This window comes from Gorilla gorilla, chromosome 1 (assembly GCF_029281585.2).
Source record: "Gorilla gorilla gorilla isolate KB3781 chromosome 1, NHGRI_mGorGor1-v2.1_pri, whole genome shotgun sequence".
NCBI lineage: Eukaryota > Metazoa > Chordata > Mammalia > Primates > Hominidae > Gorilla > Gorilla gorilla.
The window spans coordinates 218296932-218316376 of NC_073224.2; the positions used below are offsets into that span (position 1 = coordinate 218296932).

The following is a 19445-nucleotide window of genomic DNA, read 5'->3' on the forward strand; positions in this document are numbered from 1 at the left end:
ATATTTCTATAGCAAATCCTAAAATCAGAAAAATGTTATTAACTGAATACGAAATACTAATTCATTAAACTATTATTTAAAATCACTTAAAAACGAAGTCACCTCTTTCAGGAAGGCTCCAGGATGGTCACTCACTGATTCCAGTATAACACCACTGAGCTTCATGCCACCTCAAACATCGCATGTACCTCTCTTTTTGAAGGTAATATAGTTCTTTCCTGGGCCATCTCAGCTGCCACACCGGGAGTTTCTAATTGTGAGGACTTTGTCTTGTTTGTCTCTGCCCTCCTAGTGCTTGGCATAGTAAATATTTACATCAGTTGAAAGCCAGTGCCCTAAGGAAGGTTGTGGGGGGAAGGGAAGAGCCATCCAAAATTATCTTCTGTGTGTGTGCAGGAAAGTCCAAGAGTTCGTGAAGATGTTTAACTACCGGAAGGTCCGCTCGCCGTTGGTGGAGTGCAGACAGGCACAGCGCATGGGAAAACCGGCAGGATCTACCGAAGCTGATCATCCTACCTGTACCCTGGGACCCGTTTCTCTCCAGCAGAATGTGCACATCAGCCCTGTTTATAATGGCTTCAAAACTGCCTCCATCTACGGCAGGCTGGATAATACATTGTATGTGTTCACAACACAGAAAGCACCACAGACAGCAAGGAGAATGGATGATCCACAGCTCCTCACAACAACATGAATGAATCCCACAAGGTAAGCTTGAGCAAAGGAAGCTAAACCCAAGAGCACTTACAGTGTGATTCCAATGACAGAAAGTATAAAAACTAACCCAGGGCGTTGGGAGACAGAGGGAGGGATTTCTGTTGCCCCCAAGTGTAAAATGAGGGTTCTGACGTTTGACACATGGATAGATTCATGTAACCACCACCGCCACCATCAGGACCCAGAACAGCCCTGCCACCCCAAAAATCTCCCTTGCGTTCTTTATAGTTACACAATCCCCCCATCCCTAAACCTGGCGATCCCTGATCTGTCCTCCACCACTGTGTTTTTGATAGGTATGGTATTAAATCCACAGATCAATGTGGGAGGGTTTACGTCTATACCACATGGAGTTGCCGAGTCATGAAGACACCACGTCTCTCCACTCATTCAGTCAGAGTTCTTCGGTTTTATCAGCACTCTGTAGTCTTCAGCCTGTAGATCTTGGATATGTTTTCTTAGATTTATACCTACGGGTTCCATCGTGTAATGGTTAGCATTCTGGACTCTGAATCCAGATTTATACCTAAGAATTTTGCTTTTTGGGGAACTATTGTAAATGGCAATGTTTCTGAGCCATATACTACCGAGCCAAGTGCAATGGCTCACACCTGTAATCCCAGCACTTTGAGAGGCTGAGGCGGGTGGATCACTTAAGGTCAGGTGTTTGAGACCAGCCTGGCCAACATGGTGAAACTCTCTCTACTAAAAATACAAAAAATTAGCCGGGCGTGGTGGTGTGCACCTGTAGTCCCAGCTACCTGAGAGGCTGAGGCAGGAGAATCACTTGAACCCGGGAAGCAGAGTTTGCAGTGAGCTGAGATCGCACCACTGCAGTCCAGCCTGGGCAACAGAGTGAGACTCCATCTCAAAAAAAAAAAAAAAAAAAAAGGAAAAAGAAAAAAGCATTCAGCCTTTCGGCGTTTGGGGTGGTCTTTTGAGGCGTGAGGTGGAGACAATCAGGAACTTGTTTTTGGACATGTTGAGTTGGAGATGTCTTTTAGAAGTGGAGACACTAAGGAGGCAGCTGAATATTTGACTCTGGCATTTGAAAAAGAAGTCTGGGTTAGAGTATAAATTTGGGAATCATAGGCACAGGGGTGGCAGTTAACACCCTGATCAAACTTGACGTGCTCACCTAGGGAGAGGGAATGGGGTCACAGAAAACAATGTGACAGAAGCCCTCAGCAAACCAGGTATTGAAAAGAATTTCCTTAATCTGATAAAGGCTTTATGCCAAGAACCTGCAGAAACCATCATACTCGCTGGAGAAAGCTTTGGCGAACTCCTTTTAACACTGGCTTATGATGGTGAGGAGCTGAGGCAGTCTCGTCCACAACTAGGGAAATGAATTAGTAAGGAGTGGTGGAGGCAATGTCTGCGTGGCAGTAGTATTAAAACTAGATGTCAAAACAGCAGCGTGGTGGAGTCTAAAGGCAGAGGACTGAGTGATGAATGTAAAGAATCAAACGCAGTGTATGTAAGTGCAAACCACCCGCACGGACAGAATGCTGTGTAACGTACAAGGACACTTACAACTCCAAGGCCATATTAAGTACATTAGCATAGGGACTTCGGTGAGCTGTGGGAATGGCAGTGGGGAGGCAGGGAGTGGGGACAAAGGAAAAAACGAATAAATAAAACAAGAACTGAGAGCTTATTTGGGTATGTCATATGCTAAGTGAGATAACGCATCCCACTCTCTCTGCACCAAGGGTCCAAGACAGGTGAGCGAATAAAGAAAAATAAAAGTGTAGTGACCCGGGAGCGCTGAAAGGCTCATCCAGCCCCACATGATTATTCTTCCGGTTATTGGTTTGTCTCCTCCCTGCTAGCCTGAAGCTCTGTGAGCGTAAAGACCATCATCTTACCCATCTCTGCATCCCGAGCCCTTGCACATGGTAGCAGTTCCCTAAGTGCCACCAGTTCAGGCTGGGATGCTCTGAATTTTGGCCCCAGGGATAGGCATTGAGATAGGCTTGGCCTGGAGGCAGGTGCCTTCTCCCATAGCCTCCGCTCAGGACAAGGAGGGGGTGGGGACCTGGGAAAGCCTTCAGAACCCAGAGCCTCCCTGCTGGCCCCACCCCTCGGACCCCTCCCCCGCGCAGAGGCTCCTGGCTGCTCTGTGGCAGCCCTGGAAGCGGAGGGGCCCAGTTTGGGGCTGCGGGGGCCCCGGCTGCCCACCACCCTCCGCCAATGTCTGCCAGCTTAAAATGGGACCTCCGGGTGTGTGTCAGCCCCATCGCCACCCCCTCCCTCCCTTCTCTGCCAGGCTCCCGGCTCCTCCGTAGCCTGATTACGCATGGCCAGTGCAGAAGCCCCGGCTAGGCTGTGGCGCCAGAGGAGCAGCTACTTGGCAGTTCAGTGCAGGGGGCTGAGGAGCCAGGCAGGCCTTAGCTCTGAGGACTGATTCAGCAACCCAGGCAGAGGGCCCGGGAGCATCCTGGAGTGGGGCAGAAAGCCAGCCTTGGGCTGGGTCTCAGAAGATCTGGGGCAAATGACAGAAGAATGGGACAAACGTGTCACTACCATTTCTTAGGCCCTCATGTTCCACTCAGCCCCATGCTGTTTACATCCCTGATCTCACAATATGGATGAAGAGCCCCCGTTTTGTAGCTTAGGAAACCCAGCAGAGGGTTTGGCTAGTCTTCGACTATGCGCCATTTAAGCCCAGGCTGACGCCAGGGCTCAACCTCTCCGGGCCTTGGTTTCCCCACCGTGAAGAGTAAGAGAGATGAGTGCCCCACTTGCTCCGTCTCACGAGAACAAATGGAAGCTGAACGAGCTTAGGGCGGGGAATTTGGCGGGATGCGGGGGGAGTCAGGCCAGCTGAGTTCCCCTACCTGAGCGGCCTGGCCAGGCGGCAAGTGAAGAAACAAAGGAGGCCCAGGATCAGCCCCAGGAGGAGGAGGCTGAGGGCCACCGTGAGGACCACATCCAGGATGGGGGACAGGAGGGCCATCTTGGGGCAAAGGGGGCCCCTGGGAGCAGCCACCACACCCTGCACACACTCGGTCACACTAGCTCCAAAGCCCTGGGTCAGTGGCCGTGACCCGCTTTATCCCTGGGTTAATCTTTGTGGATTAGTCAGGAGGGATGAAACGGGGTGCTGGGGTGGGAGGGGGAGCAGGCTACGAAGCTCCTCTCTCCCATTTGGGCCCCGGGGGAGGGCCCGATGCTTGTTCATTCAACTTTGTTCATTCATTCCTCACTCCCAAACACCTACAGAGCACCTGCTGAGTATCTCTGTGCTAGGTTCTATGGAAACAGTCGGGAACGGGACAGAGTTTCTGTCAGCTCGGAGGTAACTGACCAGCCAGTGTGGACAAAGCACCTACTGTATGCTAGACATTGTGCCAGGTGCCCTGTGGGGTAAAAACACGGAAGGGAACCCCTTGGCTAGTAACACAGTAGGTTTTCCCCTAACAGCAGCAGCTGTTCCAGCCCATCTATGGGCCTAGAAATCTGAGTTGGTGCTTACCCCAGCCAGAGGGATGCACCCACGCTCAGAAGACGACGAACTGCTCTTATTGAGCACCAACTGTGTACCAGGCCCCATCTGGGCTAGGGACTAGTATCCCCATTTGCAGAGAAACAGAGGCTCAGAGGTGCAATGGTGGAGTTGGGATTTAAGCCCAAATCTGGGGGTCTCCACGGCCCGTACCTCAGAACTGAGATAGCAGCAGCCTACGGAGGCTTTAGTGAAGCCCTGCCAGGCGCTGGCCTAAAGCCAGCAGTCACCCAGGAGGCAGCACACACAGGCTGGAGGTGGACGAGCTGTTGCCAGCACGGAGGGGCCTTTTCTGCTTCCAAAATTGTCTCCCCAACCCAGATCCAGTCTCTCCCAAAACATCCTATGAAGTCAGGAGAGTGGTTATGATTCCCATCTCACAGATTCAGAAACGGCCCAGAGAGGTCAAGCCACTTGGCACATGCACAGCTGTGCACCATTAGACCAGGCCTTTTCTGATCACACTTCCTGTCTCCTGGTACACCTCAGATCCCATGGTCCAAAATACCCAAGGTCAGGAGGAGACACTTTTACCCTCTTGGTGCCAAGGAAAGTCCCCTCTTCTTGACCCCAGAAAGGCCACTGACCTCACCATAACAGGAAAACTAATCTCGTTACTCCATTACGCCCTTTTCTTTCTCAACATTCCCGTAACTCAAATTGCGTCAGATCCTCACAACATCCTAGTGATACTGGCAGGGTGGGGATTATTAGCCCTATTGATAAAAGAAAAACTTCAGCTGAATTAAATTTAAAAGAGTTGCCTGCAATCCCAGCACTTTGGGAGGCTGAGGTGGGTGGATCACGAGGTCAGGAGATCGAGACCATCCTGGCCAACATGGTGAAACCCCGTGTCTACTAAAAATACAAAAATTAGCTGGGCATGGTGGTGTCTGCCTATAATCCCAGCTACTCGGGAGGCTGAGGCAGGATAATTGCTTGAACTAGAGAGTTAGAGGTTGCAGTGAGCTGAGATCACACCACTGCACTCCAGCCTGGCAACAGAGCGAGACTCTGTCTCAAAATAAATAAAATAAAATAAAATATAAAAAAATAAATTCACAAGAGTTTAATTGAGCAATTAATTAATTGATCTGCAAATTAGGCAGCCTCCTGAGCCGGAGTAGGCACCAGCGCAGCCACTTGGTAGAAGAAGATTTATGAACAGAAAGGAAAGTGAGGTGCAGTCAGATTGGTTACAGCTTAGCACTTGTCATTGGAACACGGTTTGAACAGTTGGCGACATTTGATTGGCTAAAACTTGGTAATTGGTGGCTGGGCATGGTGGCTCACTCCTGTAATCCCAGCACTTTGGGAGGCTGAGGAGGGTGGATCACCTGAGGTCAGGAGTTCGAGACCGGCCTGGCCAACATGGTGAAACCCTGTCTCTACTAAAAATACAAAAATTAGCTGGGCATGGTGGCAGGCGCCTGTAATCCTAGCTACTTGGGTGGCTGAGGCAGGAGAATCGCTTGAACCCGGGTGGCGGAGGTTGTAGTGAGCTGAGATTACAACGCTGCACTCCAGCCTGGGCGACAGAGTGAGACTCTGTCTTAAAAAAAAAAAAAAAAAAAAAAATCCCAAAACTTGGTGATTGGCACAAGTGTAGGCTATAGTCTGTTTACACCTCTATTGCTTATAGTTTACAATGTAGAGAAACCGCTAGGCTGAACTTAAAATATGTAAGAAGGCAGCATTAGGCTAGATTTGATTTAATAATTCCCTTCTTTTAGTTATTTTTTAAATTTTGAGACATTGACCAAAACTTGAGTCACTGATGTCACTATCACCATTGTAAATGTACTTATTTGGTCTCGAAACCCACTGGGAAACAGTAGGACAGTGGGTTTCGTAAGGTGGGAATAAAGACTTTAGATTTTTTTTTTAAGGGTTAGAGGGCATTTTTTTTTAATGTTGGAATGTCCTGTTTACAAGAAAAACAAAACAAAACAAAACTTGGTTTTAGCATTTATGTGTTCTTTTTAAAGTTTTAGTTTGATGATATCACATTTAGCACAAGTGACTCTATTTAGGTTTCGTCTGGTCTGTTGGGGCCTAGTGTATGCATTTAGTCCAAAACAATAGCCTCTCATAATTTTGTTTTTGTTTTGAGACAGTGTCACTTTGTCGCCCAGGCTGGCATGCAGTGGCACGGTCTTAGCTCACTGCAACCTCCGCCTTCCAGGTTCAAGCAATTCTCATGCCTCAGCCTCCTGAGTAGCTGGGACTACAGGTGCATGCCACCATGCCCAGCTGATTTTTTGTATTTTTTAGTAGAGACGGGGTTTCACCATGTTGCCCATGCTATTCTTGAACTCCTGAGCTCAGGCAATCCACATGCCTCGGCCTCCCAAAGTGCTAGGATTACAGGAGTGAGCTACCACGCCCAGCTCATAATTTTGTTTTAAAATTCCCCCTTTTTGGTCAGGTTCTCACTTAGGTGAGAGTGTGACCCAAACTTAGGGCCTTAGCGCCACTCTCAGTCACCACATTTTGAAACCAAGGCCTAGCAGTGAAGTCACTGGGTCAGCCGTCACACAGCCAGCAAATCTGATCCAAGCCCAAGCTCCACTACTTCCCAGGTATGTGATGCTGGGTCAGTCCCTGCACCTCCGAAACTGTTTCCTTTGGCGTCTAACATTGGTTTCCCATTCAAGAACTACAGTGCACCAGGTGCTGACTGTGACACACCTGACCTGCTGTGTCCTCATTAACAACCCTGAGAGTGAGACAGAGCTGTCCCCCTTTACAGGTGAGAAAATGGAGGTCCACTTGGCCATGGTGAAGATGGCCCAGGGTCACACTGATGGCAGGTACTGGGCCAGGCCCTGCACAGGCCTCCATGTGGGACCTACCCAGGGACACCCCTGTGCCAAGCTCTCTCCACCTCAGCTCAGCCGGGGGCCTTCCCCATCCAAGCCCACCCAGCTCCCAGGCCTGCTCCAAGGACACCCTCCAAGGCTCTACCAAGCAGCCTAATAAACTGATGTGCCTCCAGGGAGCATCAGCTGGTATGCCCCAGCTTGTACCTGGCAGGACTCACAGGGTCAGGTATTTGCCCTTAGGGAGCCCCCGGTCTAGAGCACACAGCCCCAGACTGTCCGAGCTGGGAAGGTCTTTTGCGATTTCCCAAATGCCCCAAACCACAAAAATCACTTGAGGTGCTTATGGAAAAAGTCTTATTCCCAAGTGGTTACCTTGTGAGGAGGATTGACTAGGCAGTGCATGAAGGAACTTCCTGGGGCAATGGAAATGTTTTGTTTTGTTTTTTTTCAGATGGAGTTTCACTCTTGTCGCCAAGGCCGTAGTGCAGTGGCGTGATCTTGGCTCATGGCAACCTCCACCTCCCAGGTTCAAGTGATTCTCATGCCTCAGGCTCCCGAGTAGCTGGGATTACAGTGTTTCTGCCCGGCCGGTCTTTATCATGACCTGAGAGGTAGTTAAACGTGTGTATATTTGTGAAAAGTTCTCGAGGGGCTAATCGTCCCTACCCTGTCTATATCGTGAGGTTTTTGGGGAGGAGCTGATGAGATTTCAATAAAGGGAGTGTTGGGGAAAAAAAGGGTTTAGTGGAGGGATGCGACTATACGCAAGTTTAAAAGGACAGATTAGAAAGACATAACAGCCCCCTAAATAAATTCCTACTTCTCCTATTCCAGACCTACTCGGTCAGAATCTCCCAGGTCAGGGCCTGGGAAGCTGTTTTTTATTTTTTGTTTTGAGACAGGGTCTTACTCTCTCACCCAGGCTGGAGTGCAGTGGCACGATCATAGTTCACTGCAGCCTTAAGCGATCCTCCTGCCTCAGACTCCCAAGTAGCTGGGACTACAGGCACACATTACCACATTTGGTTAATGTTTACATTTTTAAAATAGAGGTGGGGTCTCACTATGTTGCCCAGGCTAGTCTCGAACTCCTGGGTTCAAGTGATCCTCCTGCCTCAGCCTCCCAAAATGCTTGGATTACAGGTATAAGCCGCTGTGCCCAGCTGGAAGCTGTATTTTTTTGGTGGGGGGATTGGGGGGATGGAGTCTTGCTCTGTCACCCAAGCTGGAGTGCAGTAGCGCAATCTCGGCTCACTGCAACCTCCGCCTCCAGAGTTCAAGCGATTCTCATGCCTTAGCCTCCCTAGTAGCTGGGATTGCAGGCCCACCACCATGCCCGGCTAATTTTTGTTTTTAGTAGAGACAGGGTTTCACCATGTTGGCCAGACTGATCTTGAACTCCTGGCCTCACGTGATCCGCCCGCCTCGGCCTCCCAAAGCGCCGGGATTACAGGCGTGAGCCACTGCGCCTGGCTGGAAGCTATATTTTTAACAAGTCATTTTCTGAGCAGATTCATTTGGGGAACTTTGTCTTAGAGATCATCCCATTGTCCAAATGGGAAGACTGAGGCCTAAAGAGGAGGAAAGCCTTGCCCGGTGAGAGGAACCACTATAAGCAGACCCTGCATCTCTCAGCTGCTCCCCACCAGAGGCACACATAGGGAACTGAGTCAGCTTGGAGCCAGCATCCCCTAGCCTGTCAGCTGGGCCTTCTGGGCTCTTCCAAGGAGCTGTGGCTAGAGAGGAGTGCTGAGTCGCCCTTGTGTCCCTGGTGGGCATGAGGAATGAGGCAGGGGCTGGGGGGCACCTGCACAGCTGCCTAGGGAGGGAGCCCTGCTGAAGACCAGCCCAGTAACATTTCAGCTGCAGAGTCACAGGGAAGGGACATGGAATTCCTCTCTCCGCCAAGCCCAGCATCTCTGGCAAGCCTTGCTGGCCAGGACTGTATTCATTACTGGAGGAAGTTATTTATGGCTGTCATGAAGAGCTGGATGAAGTGCTTGGGCAGGAATGTGTGGTGGTTTCAGAGTGGGCTGCAGGTCAGATCCAAGGAAAGACTTCCCTAGAGGGCAGTGGGCCAGTGCTGGGGATTATAGTAAGGCTCAGACTTCTAGCCATTGACGGCACCCCATCCTGGCAGGAAACAGACGTGGAAGTACCCCAGAGGCCTGGTGCCAAGCCACTGCATCTTTAGGGCTTTGATGAGAACCCAGCTGTCCCCTGAGCGCTCCCAGCCTCAACACCTCTGCACTCTGTGCTTCCCAGACTAGAATGTCCCATGCTGTCCAACCAATGAATCCCTCCCCCTGCCCTCTCCCTACCCTACCCCAGCCCAGACAGCAGTTTCGGCTCCTCCCCAAGCTCCCAGAACCCAGTGCCATGAAGCCCTTGGTGAAATTAATCAGAGCCTTAGAGAATCATAGGTTGTCACCCTCTCACCATGGTGAGCTCCTAGGGAGCTGGAATCCTGCTCTGCTGATGGCAGCAGCCCCGCGGCTGGCAGAGGCCGGCACAGGCCAGGTGGCCAGGGAATGTCACTAGGTGGAAGGGTGATGGGGTCAGAGGGTGGGTGGCTGAAGAGACAGCTCAGCAGCGGTGAAGATGGATGCTGGAGCCAGGCTGCCTGGGTTCTGATCCTGCCTCTGCCCCTCACCAGCTGGGCAGCTCAGGGCAGGTGACCTCACCCCTCCCCACCTAATAGAAGCCACTGCGTTGTTGTAAGGATGCCTTCATACACACAAGGGTGTAAAACGGAGGCTGGGATGTGGTAGGTGCTGAGTGAATGTCAGTCAGGGGCTAGGGTTATGGGGAGGGGGAACAAATGAGGTGGATGGACTGCGGGGCAGAGATGGGCAAGTGGGGCAGATGAGGGGCTGGAGCAGAGAACGGATGGACCCTTCCCCGCCCACTCGGTCAAGCCACCATGTGCTTTGGGATTTCCCAGAGACCTGTTCACCTGGATGGCTGCAGACAGTCCTTCCAGCTCTGAGACTCTAGAACCCAGAAGCTCACCCGCCTGCTGAGTACTTTCCCTTCGAGGGGCCTGTTCTTAAGCGGCAGAGGTCCTATTCTTACAGTCAAAGGGCTCCCATCTCCAGAGAGAGCCAGATCTCTCTCTCCCTCACACACTCACTTGGGAAGAAAGGAGTAACCTGCCAGGTAGCCTGACACTTCCTTTCCATCTTGAAGGGGAGAGAGAGAAAATCTAGGACAGGGTATGGGCCAGAAGTGTCCGTGGGGGTGGGTCGAGCACCAGGCTGGAAGGATGATGGGGTTGAGATGAGCAGAGAGAGAGCGAGGACACTCCCAACAGGACCTGAGTGTTTAAGGCAAGGAGGCAGGAATGTGCGGGGTTTGGGGTTCAGGGAGAAAGGCACGAGCAGGCGGCTTGCATTCAGGACAGAGGGGCAGCCTGGACCCACCACAAAGGGCTCTGCTCCCCAAGCACGGCCTGGTGGAGAGCAGGCCCTCTGCATGCCTCATCTCACTACATGCCCCATTGCCAGCCCCATTTTACAGGCGAGGAGGGTGAGGCTCTGACTGTCACTTACTCAAGGCCACATAGCAGAGCTGGAATCAGAAACTCTGAGGGTCTGGGTTCAGAGAAGCCAAAGCTTCTCTGGGGGTCCCTGAGGCTCCAGGACGGTCATGATGCCCCAAACCAACTCTGTGGGCAGAGGACTGAAGCCAGAGGACTGGTGGCAGGAGAGACGGCAGCAGGGAGGCGCAGTAGGGAGATCGCAGGGGAGGGAGATAGCAGGGCCCAGAGACACCATGCCTGGGGCCCGCAGTGCCCAGGCAGGGGTCGGGGGTGGAGCATGGCTGCTTTGCAGGCACACAGCCTTCTGCCATGCCATGGAAAGGACATGTTCTGCCCCAGGCCACCTCACTCTGTGCCAAGCCTAGATGCCAAGCACAGAAAGCGGTGGGGGAGGGTGGCGCACGCACTGCATCTGCGGTGTTCGCCAACCACCTCCTCCAGCACTTCCCTCAGCCCTCTGCAGGGGGAGCCTCCCTGGTACTAGGAGACATGGCCGGCCCATCCTTGCTCTCACAAACAACAAGAAAAGGAAGGCACAGGCCCGGCGCGGTGGCTCAAGCCTGTAATCCCAGCACTTTGGGAGGCAGAGGTGGGCAGATCACGAGGTCAGGAGATCGAGACCATCCTGACTAACACAGTGAAACCCTGTCTCTACTAAAAATATACAAAAAATTAGCCGGGCTGGGTGGCAGGCACCTGCAGTCCTAGCTACTCGGGAGGCTGAGGCAGGAGAACGGCGTGAACCCAGGAGGTGGAGCTTGCAGTGAGCCGTGATCGTGCCACTGCACTCCAGCCTGGGTGACAGAGTGAGACTCCATCTCAAAAAAAAAAAAAAAAAAGAAAAAGAAAAGGAAGACACAGAGAGGGTACACAACCTCCCCAGTGTCACACAGCACATCAGGGGCAGGGTTAGGTCTCCCCACTAACCAGCTGAGGATTTGGGGGGCAATTACTGGAAAGGCAAGGCAGTGTTCAAGGCGCAGCGTGGATGCCAATGTCTTGGACTTCCGTACATTAGTGATTTGCGGCAACTGATGAAAATATTTCAAACTGAGACTATTTTAGAAAAATCCTATTTTACATATTTTATCATTGTATTCATAAGATTAATAATAACAAACCTTTTCATAGACCTTATTATGTGCCAGGCATTGTTCTAAACACTTTACCTATATTAACTCACTTGATCCCCACAACAACCTTCAAGGTAAGCACTATTATTATCCCCATTTTACAGATGACAAAACAGAAGCACAGAGAGGTTAAGGAGCATGCCCAAGGTCACACAGCCAGTAAGTGAGCGAGCCAGAATTCAACCTTACTTGGGGATGTTTCTGTCTCCCAGGACTAAGCATAAACTCCTCAAACAGGAGGCAAGACTGGAAACAAACCACCATTTGCCCTCTCTGCAATATGTACATTACACAGTACATTATACTTTTGCAGATGAAGGGATTGCGTGCAGCTGCTATTTGATTCACACTCACTACACGCTGTTCCCAAATGTTATTTCATTGTATCTGCACCACGGTTCCCAGTGGGAGGGCTTCCTATAATCATAACTTTACAGGAGAGGTGAGGTGACTTGCCAGAGGTCACACAGCAAGAGAATGTCACATCTAGGGTCCAAGTGTCTTCTGATCTTTGCACAGTATCTTGTAGCCAGCCCTGCAGTGGCACTCACTTGGGGCTTGCAGTGGCAGGGAGGGGAGGATCCCAGATTCAAGACCTGGCTCTGCCCCTGGCCAGGTGGGCGCACCCTGGCCACCCCCACCCATAATCCCCTCCTTCAGCTCATCCTCAAGACAGGGCATTGGCCAATCCCGGCTCTCCCCACTCCCCTCCCCCTAGCAGAGGATGTGTCCATTGTGCAGATGGCCCCACGCAGGCCCTGTGAGAGGAGGCTGAGGAGGCGCCGGGCTGTGGGAAAAGGGACAATGAACTTGTAGCTTGCTGGGCAGCGGCCAGCACAAGCCGAATCCCTGGGTGGCGGGCGCAGAGGGCTCAGATCAGAGGAGGAAGGACGCGGGTGTTCCCAGAGACAGTGCTCAGGGCAGCTGGGCTCCAGATAACAGCGTTCCTCGCATTCCCAGAGGACGCTCCAGCCGGCCACAGAAGGCTCCGGTGGCTTTTGCGTTTGATCTCCGCGGCGACCTTGGGACATAGTAGGACAGGGCTGACGCCGAGAGCCCCAGACAGGAAACTGGGGCCTATGGAGGTGAGGTCCCACCCAAGGGCACGCAGCTCAGCAGGCCCCCATTGACCTTGGGCACACCACCTCACCCGTCAAATGGGGAACATCCTGGTGAGAGCCTACGTCACCGGAGGAACAAGAATTCAGTGAGACAATAAACAAGGAGAGAAAGACCCAGGGCCTGGTACGCATTAAACAATAGGTGTTAGCCAGAAGTAACAGTGATCACGAGTGTGTCGGGCACTGCTCTAAGCGCTTTACATGCAAATCCATCTGGTCCTCACACCAACGCCCTCATTGCTCCCAGTGTACAGAAAAGTCAAGGAACTGGGCCAAGGTCACATAGCTACTAACAGGACCCAAAGAGGAAGAGGGAGAAACTCTATGGAGCAACTACTACGCGCCGGGGGCTTTTCACCCAGTCTTCGAATTCCAGTGAAGCGCAAATGATCAGCTCCGGCTCAGGAGGAAAAACCAAGGCTCAGAACAGGAGGGAGGTTCAGGGTCACAAAGCAACCACGTGGGAGGGCTGGGATTCAGGCCAGGCCCGTCCAGCTCCATGTCCAGTGTACGTGCCACCCCCATCTCAGTCACATGCCAGGACAACCTCGGTCACCAATGGCAGAGCTCGTGCCTCAGCCATCCCAGGCACAGGGAGCCCTGCCTCAGTGGGGCTGCCTGAGCTCACTCTGCTGGGGTGTAGGGGGGTGGCGGTGGGGGGGGTGGTTCTGGCAATGAGAGCTGCAGGAAGCCATGCCTGGCTGCTGCCCTGTGGCTGGTCCTCATGTCATGCTGCTCTCTCAGCTCCCTGTGTACTTTCCCGTGATCGCAGCTTCCTGGGGGCCTCTTGTATCTAGACAGAGTGCCCGCTCCACAAAGGGAGGGGCTTCAGTCACGTTGGCCTCTCCCTCCTGGGTCAGCTCCTCTGGGCTTGTAATTCTGCACAGAGAGGCTGAGATCACTGGGGGCAGCCCAGGGTTACAAGTCAGAGTCCTCGCTGAATATTCAAGGGCTGTTTCCTTGGCTGTAGAGCAGGGATAATAAACTCCATTCTGCCTCCAGTATCAGCGTCTTAGAAGGGAAGGAACCTGGCCGGGCACGGTGGCTCACGCCTTTAATCCCAGCATTTTGGGAGGCCGAGGCGGGCGGATCACAAGGTCAGGAGTTCAAGACCATCCTGGCTAACACAGTGAAACCCTGTCTCTACTAAAAATACAAAAAATTAGCCAGGCGTGGTGGCGGGCACCTATAATCCCAGCTACTCAGGAGGCTAAGGCAGGAGAATCGCTTGAACCTGGGAGGTGGAGGTTGTAGTGAGCCAAGATCGCGCCACTGCACTCCAGCCTGGGTGACAGAGCGAGACTCCGTCTCAAAAAAAAAAAAAAAAAAAAAAAAAGAAGGGAAGGAATCTTGCAAATCAAAAGGTACAATGCAGAAGTTTCTATGGCTCTCCACTGCGCTCCCTCTGGTGAGTGGAGTGGACATCTACTGTCATTTTTGGCCACCCAGAGTCTGTTTCCCCTTCCTAACAATACCACCAAGTTTCCTTGGGAAGTGACCCTCCCCCTTTCAGCCTGGTTTGGGTGAGACTGATCCCGCCTCCAGCTCCAGGTGGACCCTGACTGGCTCCAACTGGAAGACTCTCTCTGCCTGCTGGGTTATGAGGGTGTGAAGTGGTGGGGAAGGGCACTTTGTATAGCCTGAAGAGGAAGCAACCTCTCAGAGATGGACTAGAGAAAGGTAGAGACCTTGAGTCTTTGATAGCATCACTTGGGCTCCTAGATGCAGCCATGCCTGAAGCCTTCCTCTGAACATCCTGGCTACATGAGCCAATTAATTTCCCCATTGTGCGTCTTGGCTTTTCTGTTACTTGGAACACAGAGTCTGACCTCAGAACTGCAGCTCAGCCAGTTTTTCTCAGCCCTTTAGATTGTGAGCAACCAAATCAGGTCATTCATATTCTGCCAGCTGTTTCTGCCAGAGGAAAAATCTTGCAAACAAGCTAAAGCTGACAAGTTTCAAGTATGTGGTAATGTAAGAGTCCAACTTCCTACAAGTCACTTTCTACTTGGAATCTATAAACTTCTAGAATTACAGAAAGTTTTGGGGCTGGACTTGCCTAATAGCCCTGCAGGACTCAGATCCTCACTTTCTGACAGGTTGTTGTCCACTGAGGTTTACAACCCTTTGACCACCAGGTTCCACGCATCTATTGTGTGCCAGCCCTGTGACAGGACCTGCAGGTACAAGCTCTGCCTTCCAGGCCCTTCAGTTTGGTAATGACTGGTTATAATTCACCTTTCTAGTAGGTTTTACACAAAAGGCCTTGGAGGGAGAATACCACTACACTCATTTCAGAGGAGAAAGTAGAGACTCAGCAAGGTGAAGTGACTTGCCCTAGGTCCCTCTGCTAAACAGGGGCAGGGCCAAGCCATGTCTCCAGATCTGCCTGGGCCCAGTGCTACTGCTTTTTCTCCTAGTCACTGGAGTGGAGTGGGCTGGGGCTATCATTTCTTTGAGAGAGTTTGTTCCACTCAGGAGCAGTCAGAGTGGTTTAAAAAGCTAAAGAAAACGAGAAAGCTAAGTGTCATGAGCTTCCTGTCTGCCTGAAGGTCTTGACTTCTTCAGAAGCCCCAGTATTTGGCCCATCCAGCTTCACTCTCCTTTCTTTTTTTTGAGACAGGGTCTTGCTCTGTCATTCAGGCTGAAGTGCAGTGACACGATCATAGCTCACTGCAGCCTCAACCTCCCGAGCTCAAACGATCCTCTTGCCTCAGCAAGAGACCAAGTAGCTGGGACCACCGGCACACAGCACCACGTTCGGCTGGTTATTTTATTTGTAGTAGAGACAAGGTCTCACTATGTTGCCCAGACTGTCTCAACCTCCTAAGCTCCAGCAATCCTCCTGCCTCAGCCTCCCAAAGTGCCGGGACTCCCGGGTGAGGCCCCCACACCCAGCCAAACTTTCCTCTCCTACAGGGCTCGCTGCTTGCAGGCTGTGGCCAGAGAGGAAACCAGCACCACCCTGAAATCCAGACCCCAAATGCTTTCATGGGAGACCTCATCACCCCAAGTGAGCTGTCCCAGCCTCTCTCAGGCGTCTGCCCTATGTCTCTAAGATCCAGCTGACCTTGACTAAACACCTTCTATGCCTAGGGCTTTCCCTATATGTTATTCAACCAATATTCACTGGAACACTGTTTATTGAGCAGCCCCAATATGCCAGGGGCTGTTCTAGGTGCTGAACATAACAGCCCAAATCCCTGTCAGTGTGGCAGGCAGACAACAAGGAAGTAAGTAAAAGCAATAGAACGCCAGGTGGCGGTAAGTACAGTGGGGAAAAAGAAGACAGGGAGGAGGACAGGGAGGTTTGCAGTTTTAAATAGAGAGATCAGAGAAGGTCTCACCAAGAAATCATTTCACCGTGGCCTTGCAATGATCCCACACAAGCCAGAACGTGATTCCCAAATCACAGATAAGGAGGGATAGGGTTTCAGGATAACTCTCAAGTCCATGCATGTCAATACAACCAGCGCAACTGGATTCTTGCCCAGGGCCTCCTGTCTCCCTTGTACCCTCTCCCCTAACTCTACCAAGGGGTACTAGCAGCCCTTTTGCAGATGAAGAAACTGAAACCACAAACCCAGACCCTCAAGGGTACACCAGGGTGAGGGACAGCGGTGGGGGGCTAGAGTTCAGCCCCAGAGCTGCCCTCTGGACCTGCCTCTTGGCAAAGCCCACATCCACTACCCTAGGCTTCAGTCTCCAGCTTCAGCTCTGGGTTTGTTGAAGCATAATCCTCCTCTTCGCTGACTCCGTGTCCTCCCAGAATCCTCCTCCCTTTCCCAGAGCCCCTATGGCTCTCTATCTCAGGTCATATGAGCCCCAAATTGTCCAACCCACCTTTGTTCTGCCTCCTCAATTAACTTCTGGCTTATCACTAAGCCCACATTTGCATGAAACTACAAAAGGCATCTTGCATACGGCCAAGGGCGGACAGTCCGAATATACATGTAAGGTCCTGGTGTGGTGGCTGACACGTGTAATCCCAGCACTTTGGGAGGCCAAGGCAGGAGGACTGCTTGAGCCCAGGATTTCACGACCAGCCTGGGGAACATGGCGAAATCCTGTCTCTACAAAAATTAGCCAGGCATGGTGGCACACACCTGTAGGCCCAGCCACTCAGGAGGCTGAGACTGGAGGATTGCTTCAGCCCAGGAGGTCTAGGCTGCCGTGATCCGAGATTGCACCACTGCACTCCAGCCTGGGAGACTTCTCACTGTGCTTTCCCATCTGCCTGTATTTGGTAATCTCCCAAGTCCCAGTCTAATCTTCTTCTTCTTCTTCTTCTTTTTTTTTTTTTTGAGACAAGAGTTTTACTCTTGTCACCCAGGCCAGAGTGAAATGGCGCGATCTCGGCTCACTGCAAACTCTGCCTCCGAGGTTCAGGTGATTCTCCTGCCTCAGCCTCCCAAGTAGCCGGGATTACAGGCGCCCACCACCACATCTGGCTAATTTTTGTATCATTAGTAGAGATGGGGGTTTCACCATGTTGGCCAGGCTGATCTCGAACTCCTGACCTCAGGTGATCCACCCACCTCAGCCTCCCAAAGTGCTGGGATTACAGGCGTGAGCCACCGTGGCCAGACCCAGTCTAATCTTCTGAATAGTGTGGCATTGTGGAAATACCTTGGTCTTGTGGGAAGTGGACCTGGGGTTAAGTCCTGGCTGTGTAGCTTTGAAAGCAACTCTGGGGCTTCAGGTTACTTATCCATAAAACAAGGTTGGTCATCCTCACCTTGCAGGGTTGTTTTACAGATAAAATGCAGTGGAGAGCATCCGTTAAAAGTTAAAATTCAACAGAGAGTGTATTTGGAAAGCAGAGCCTGGCAGATAATCATCAAGGATCTACCAAATTGAAAGGAGATGTCTGTATAGTGGTGAAACAACTGTCACCAGCAGAATGACAGCTGCATTCACTGTGCTCCTACACTTTGAGGTAGGTATTCTTAGTATCATTCACATTTTATGAAGAGGAAAAAAGCACAGAGAGGTTAAGTAACTTGCCTGAGGTCACACAGCAGACCTGCAGCAGAGCTGGGATTCTGAGCCCAAATTGTCCAACTCCAAACTACAAGCTCTTAACCCTTATGTTAGGGTAAGTAAACGGTGGCTTTCCATGTTGAAAGAACTGCTCCGTGATACATAGCGTTAAGTGCTGACCCAGGAGGGGCTGGTGGGCAGCCCCACTCCAAAGCTTGTGCTCCCCACCACGGTATCACAACAGACTGAAAGGGACTCTAGTAATACTCTAACCCAACAACTTCATCTTTTTCTCCAAGAGAAGCCTGAGGTCCAGAGAGGTAGCATGACCTGCCCAAAGTCACAGAGCCAATTAGTTGAAGAATCAGGGCAGGCACCCTGGTGTCCTGACTCCAGAACCCCATGCCATCACTGAGTGTCACCTTGACCATGAGGCATGGTAAGAGAAGGAGTCTTGAGGATGTGCTGAAGTGTTTCAGCAGAAGTGGAGGGAAGGAAGTCTAAGCTGCTGGAACAGCCCATGCCGAGGTCCAGAGGCCGTGAACGTCTTTCCTGGAGAACAGGGAGCTGTAAGGTGCACGCAGAGGTTTGGGTGGGGCAGAGAATGAGGCTGCTTTCTCATATTGAATATTTGCTTTCAGCTCTTTTATTTTTAACACTGTCTCATTCTACTTTATGTTGCTAATGTTTTTCCTTATTTCTCTTGTTTCCTTATTTCTCATGTTTCTGATGTTTATTTAAAATATTGGTCTTGGGCTGGGCGCAGTAGCTCACGCCTGTAATCCCAGCACTTCAGGAGGCTGAGGCGGGCGGATCACATGAGGTCAGGAGTTCGAGATCAGCCTGGCCAACATGGTGAAACCCCATCTCTACAAAAATACAAAAATTAGCAGGGCATGATGGCAGGTGCCTGCAATCCCAGCTACTCGGGAGGCTCAGGTGGGAGAATCGCTTGAACCTGGGAGGCAGAGGTTGCAGCAAGCTGAGATCACACCATTGCACTCCAGCCTGGGTGACAAAGCAAGACTCCATTTCAAAAAATAAAAAATTAAAAAAAAAAATCTTGTTCTTTTTATTCTAATACCACTGACTCTGGGTTGTCTCTAATCAGTTTATGGTTTTACTTTTGAATTCATTGTGCTCTGGCTGGTGGCGGGACAGGGGATCGGGGAATCCACACGCTCCTTGCCCCAACAGAGAGAGAAGACATATGGCTCCTGGGTCCTCCTTCTCAACATCAATCCCAAGTAACGACAGAACAAAATACCACTAAGCCTAGGCAACAATGGGGAAACAGAATCTCCTGGGAGATGGAAGAGAGTTTAAACTAGTGTGTGTAGGGTGGCGGGGAGGGGTTGCTGCAGCCAGGAGAAAAGGCAGGGCATGGTCTTTAGGGTGGAGAGAATATTACAGAAAAGAAAACAGGGTTTGAGTTCTCCTCTTGCCTCTCTGTTCCAAGCCCAGGCCCCCATACACACACCCACTGTCCTGGAACAACTAAGGTCAGAGCTGGGTGTGGGGTTGGAGTTCAGCCCCACAGCCACCCTCTGGACCTGCCTCCTGGCAAAGCCCACATCTGCTACCCTAGACCTCAGTCTCCAGCTTCAGCTCTGG

General features: G+C 51.5%; 1 protein-coding gene across 3 annotated transcripts in view; it reads right to left on the bottom strand.

The window, feature by feature from the left end:
- ALPL (alkaline phosphatase, biomineralization associated) overlaps positions 1–19445 on the bottom strand; it is a 69540-nt gene that overhangs the window by 27386 nt on the left and 22709 nt on the right. The window contains exon 1 of one of the 3 annotated variants that reach the window (XM_055387076.2): positions 103–243. The exons of the other annotated variants lie outside the window; for them this stretch is intronic. The gene's annotated coding sequence lies outside the window, so the exon portion shown is untranslated. Of the gene's footprint in view, positions 1–102; positions 244–19445 lie in introns of those variants that run through there. 3 annotated transcript variants of the gene reach the window in all.